A 5,492-nucleotide genomic window follows, 5' to 3' on the forward strand; every position below is an offset into this window, starting at 1 on the left:
TTTCCTCATAGGACTAAATATACTTTCAAATGTAAGGCCCTCTCAAGAGGCATATGGATGTAGATATTTCCGTTTATCTGGGCTGAGAAGGATGAGAAGGGGGAAGGTGGGACGAGCAACGTAACTGAACAAATGACTAATTACAAGGGAAAAGGGGATGAAACGACACCTACAAGTGAAGACAACTACCGGGATGTACTTATGTTTTGACTCATAGTAGGACGGTGTGTGTTACTCTGAATTCAGGAGAACTTCTGGGACATTAGTCCTCATTGCTTCTTCTCATTAGCTTCTGTGGAATTATGTAAAAAAGATTTGTTGAAGATGTGCAATGAGCTAGGGTCACAGACATTTCCTGTTGTTGTTGTTGTTGTTCTTCTTCTTCTTCTTCTTCTTCTTCCCTTCTTCTTCTTCTTCTTCTTCTCCTTCTCCTTCTCCTTCTCCCCTTCCTCTCCTCCTCCCCCTTCCTCTCCTCCTCCTCCCTTCCTCTCCCTTCTCCTTCTCCCTCCTTTACCTCCTCCCCCTACTCCTCTTTCTCCTCCTCCAGGTAGTTCTTGATGTCTTTGCCATCTGCAGTTTACAGCTATAAGAGTGGTAAACTTACACACTTTCAGAAATTAACAAAGAACACTGGCTTTTCTAGGCTGAAAGCCTCATCTGATGTAAAATATTAGCTTGCCCATTGAGAAAGACTTGTTTATTCATCTATCCCTTAAACATTTAATGTACCCTTAGTATGTTTCAGACACTGCTAGGCATTAGAGCTAAGCTATAAGGAAGAAAATAATATTGTGCCTGCCTTTTGGGCTCAATAATCTAATAGGAGAGACAAATGGAAATCACGATGCAATCAGATAAGTGCAACCTAAGAGATACAAGGTAATGATAATTTCCCACATTTATTGAGAGCTTAATTTGTGCTAGACATTGCCCCAGAATTTTATATCTATCATGTCACTGTAGTGTTAGAAAATCCTGTGGGATAGTTACTCTTACAAATTTTATATAATTTATTAAGGTCACAGAGGTAGCAAAGAGATAAACCTATATTTGAACCTAGATAATCTATTACAAAAGTCGATGTACATGAAACACTGTGCAATTCTACATCTTTCTGGTAGTAGTATGGGACAAATAGGCTCCAACAGAAACATAAAACACATTGCATTCAGGTTATAATGAAGGCTGGAGACTAAAACAAATTTCTGGCTTTAGGAAAAGCAATACACAATTAAATAAACATGTTTCCACTGAGACAATCACAAACTACGTAAAGGACAGTCTGCTGGTTAGAATCTGGGCTCATCTACTTACTGGTGCCTGTGCAACCTAGAACAGGTTACTTACCCACGGAACCTTAGTTTCCTTATCTGTGAAATGGAATAATGTTAGCATAAAGCTCCTAGGTTTGTGACGAAAGTCACATGAGATATTATTGGCAAAGTATTTATTTAGCAAGGTGCTTAGAGACCGGTGGAGAGTGACCAACAAATACTAGCTCTTAATAAAGTCAATCAAGAAATTTATAAATTATTTCTTGGCAGCATAGAAACGAGCACTGTATGTGTTCTCCCTGTGTTTTGAGAGGAAAATAAAGTGTGGGAGTGGTGAAGTAACTTGCAAGGTGGCTAGGGTAACAAGAAAGAAAGAAAGAAAGAAAGAAAGAAAGAAAGAAAGAAAGAAAGAAAGAAAGAAAGAAAGAAAGAAAGAAAGAGAAAGAAAGAAAGGAAGGAAGGAAGGAAGGAAGGAAGGAAGGAAGGAAGGAAGGAAGGAAGGAAGGAAGAAAGGAAGGCAGGCCAAAGGGGGAAATGGTTCTAAGCTGAAGTCTAACCTGAATAAGTGAAATTTCAAAATTGAAGAAACTTTCTAATGTGGACTGACTTAAACATCACTTAAAGGGTCAGGGCCTAACTGATCATTTCTGAAATGGCAGCATGTGGAGCTCAGAGAACCCCAAAAAGGATAAACAAAAAGATCTGCATTTAGGTAGATAGCACAGTCAAATGGAGGAAAGCCAAAGACAAAAAGAAAAACTTGAAAGCAGCAAGAGAAAGAAGACAACATGTACAGGGGAGTAACAATTATGTAAGTAAGTGCTTGCAGCTCATCAGAAACAATGAAACCAGAAAACAACGGAATAACATATTCAAAGTGCATAAGGAAGTAAACACCTGCCAACCACGGGTTGTAAAAGTGAAGGCACAATAAAGACCTTTTGCAATAAACAAAGACTGAGAGAATTCCTTGTGAGGCACTTGACATGTACTATCGAGCTAATCCTGGCAAAAACTTGTTAAAGTTTTTTTTTTTTTTTTTTTTCTTATTTCTGTTTTACAGATGGGAGCACTGTGAAACCAAAAAGTTAAATAAGTTGCTTGAGGCCATACAGCTAATGAATGGGATTTGAAACCAGGTCAACTGCATATCAGAGGGCATCTGCCTTGCCTAGGAAGTTTTATTTCATTAGTCTGCCTGCCTTCAAACTACTGCCCTTTGAACTAGTCTACTTGCTGTTGCTAGTTGGATCCTTCCTTAATGTTAGTATTCAGAAGCCTTGAATGGCTTTTTCTTACCTATAGTATGAAGGCCAAAGTCAATAGCCTGATTTTTAAGTACTTAAAATTTGGTACTCAAGTACCATTTAAACACGATCTCCTAATATTTCCCAAGTTGAGTAGTGTATCTCATATCTGCCAATCCCTTCCTCTCAATCAATTGAAATTCTCCTCAATTTTTTTTTTTTTTGGGAAATTGGAAGGGGAGAGGGGACAGCCAAACTCAGAGCTTATATATTTTAATTCTTCTCTTATATTTCCACTCTTTCTTTATGGTCTACTTTTTACCATATTCCCATTTATTCTATTTGATTCTATGTGCTGTGCTATTTTTTTTGCCCCCGTTCCCATATATTTTGAGTTAAAAAATTTTTTTTTCTTTATTGCTTTTTAGAGAGAGAAAAAGGGAGAGGGAGAGAGAGATGGAAACATCAATGAAAGAGAACATTGATTGGCCACCTCCTGCACGCCCCTCCACTGGGGATTTGGCCCACAACCTGGGCATGTATCCTGACCAGGAATCAAACTGGCAACCTCTTGGTGCATGGGTCAATGCTCAACCACTGAGCCACATTGGCCAGGCTATTTTGAGTTATTTATATATATGATGATATATAAGATATGCACATATATATTATGTGTGGGAGGGCTGGAAGCAAGATATTTTATTTTCCCTTACATCTTCAGCAGGACTTAGCACAGTGCCTTCTATATTACAGTTGCCTATTAAACATTCCTGAATGAGGTATTTTATTGGATAAAAAAAAATTAGGTATTGTGCTCACTTTGGCAGCACATACACTAACATTGGAATGATACAGAGAAGAGTAGCAGAGCCCCTGTGCAAGGGTAACATGCAAATCTGTGAAGCATTCCATATTAAAGAAAAATTAAATATTAAAATTGAATGATAAGAAAAATAGCATTATATCCTGCTATTTAAAGTGGTCCTATTTAGTTGGAAAATTATGTCAGTCTGGAGTCTTGCTAAAATCAAATCTGAAGAAAACAGAAATTTTTCTTTACTTGCTCTAGTCCCAGAAGGCCACCACAGTATTTCAAAGCCAAACACTTATGAATTTCTTCTTAACCATCATTGCTATAGGCCCAGGGAAAATCAAGACAGATGTCTGTGGTCATGGAAGATCACAGCTCATAAATTTGATAAACTAAAATGGTAGCCAACTGCAATTTTGTGGGGCAGGTCTGGGAAGGTTCTTTCAGATTTGGAGCATAAAATATTATGTAATTCTCATGCTTATCATCGGAGAACAAGCTGATTCAATTACCTGGCCCAAAGATAGACACTTAGATGTGCTGTAAGAGTAATGGGGAGGATTCGTAGTCATGAAAAAGTAATTAATTTCTTAATGGAAACTGAGGACTTAAAAAATTGCTGTTTGTGGGATTGGGATTTTTGTCTGTGGATCTGTTTACTTCTCAAAATGTAATTTATCTTTAAAGACACAAAAGAGTCAATCACTAGTATGGATATTTTTCTGTTTCTCTTTTTCCTTAAGCTTCTCCTTTGAGCTCTTTCTCATCTCTCTTATTTTAGAAAAAAAAAAAAAATCATATCCTGTTAGGAATACCCTTTGCCCCAATACATACTAGTTTCATTTATCCCATTAAATATACTACAACCATACTTTCATTTATCTAGGTCACCTTCTGGCTATATATTCATTCAATTTACCAAAAGTAAAACGCAGTAAGACATGTTGATTAGTGATAGGTAATTGATGTTGGTTCTCTGCCCAGACCCTGATTAAAGTTCTCATCATCTACAGGAGATGGGGGGAGGGGACTGTGTAGAAAGAGATGGGTGAGTTCAGTTGAAGAAATAGGAGGGGACTCTTTCCTTAGTAAGTGTGGAGGCTGGGTCCTCAGATTTCCAGTGTTCTTCCATTACTACCTGGATTGGTGCCAAAATGGCAGAAGAGTATGCTTATAATTATTGTTGCTCTCCTGGAAATCTCAGCCAGCCAGAGGAGCAAGAGTTAATATTTAAGGCAGAGCAGATAACTATGAGGTGGGACCAAGCCACAGTCATGGGACTGCATGGGTTTGTACTGCACACTCTGTAGCTCCCAGCTAGCAAACTGCATGGACTTTCTGTTCATCTTGCAACAATGTAACCAGGCATTTAATGTAATAGGGTTCACATCACTCTTTTAAAGTGCTTTACTCAGCTCCTACTGTATGCCAAGCACTGTCCTATGTGCTAGAGGTACCCACTGGTGAATTAGGTAGACATAGACCATTCTTTCTACTGAATAGTTTAGTAGAAAGAGTAATCACCACTCTTCTCTTAACTAATTTCTCTATATTTTCTATCAAGGAGAATAAAAATATTTACTCCTAATCAAAGTTTATTTGGTCTGCATTACGATAATCAAGCAGGCATAAAACCCTAATAGTTGAGTGGGGTGATTTAACAGTAATAACAACTATAATAAAATACCAAAGAACTTTGGTATTTATGACACTTTCACCTATCTGATCCCCTTTAACCTCCCTGAGTCTCTGCTTTCTCATCTGGAAAATCAGGCATAACAGTACCTATCTTGCATGGATAGATATAGACAGCCAGGCTGGGGTTGCGCCTGCCAATTGTGAAGGTCTGCATTTTATAGATGCTGAACCTGAAGCTCAGAGAGGATATGTGAATTGTCTGTAACTGGATATAAAGTGAAAGGAAAAAAACGGGGCTCTAAAGTCTATGGTTTTTCTATCCCATGTCAGATGTTGCTCAAGCCACCCATCAATCAGGAGCCAGGAGTATCCCCTCAGAACGTCTTCAGATGTAGAAGTTCTGGAAAAGCTGATCACTTTTTTTTCTTTTTGGTAGCCTATAGGATAATAGTGCAACCAAACAGGAAAGAAATAGAGAGGAGAAACAGGGAACATTACTTTAAGATAATAATAAAATTCCTC

The 5,492-nt window shown here is 38.0% G+C and overlaps 1 non-coding gene across 1 annotated transcript; it reads left to right on the forward strand.

Moving 5' to 3' along the window:
* The first annotated feature begins 3,332 nt into the window (after window positions 1-3,332).
* Window positions 3,333-3,439, forward strand: LOC118621627. Its single transcript, XR_004957742.1, has one exon. It is a non-coding gene; the product is annotated as a U6 spliceosomal RNA (small nuclear RNA).
* The last annotated feature ends 2,053 nt before the right edge of the window (window positions 3,440-5,492 follow it).

The sequence above is a fragment of the Molossus molossus genome, unplaced genomic scaffold, assembly GCF_014108415.1.
Source record: "Molossus molossus isolate mMolMol1 unplaced genomic scaffold, mMolMol1.p scaffold_m16_p_1, whole genome shotgun sequence".
In the NCBI taxonomy this organism is placed as follows: Eukaryota; Metazoa; Chordata; class Mammalia; order Chiroptera; family Molossidae; genus Molossus; species Molossus molossus.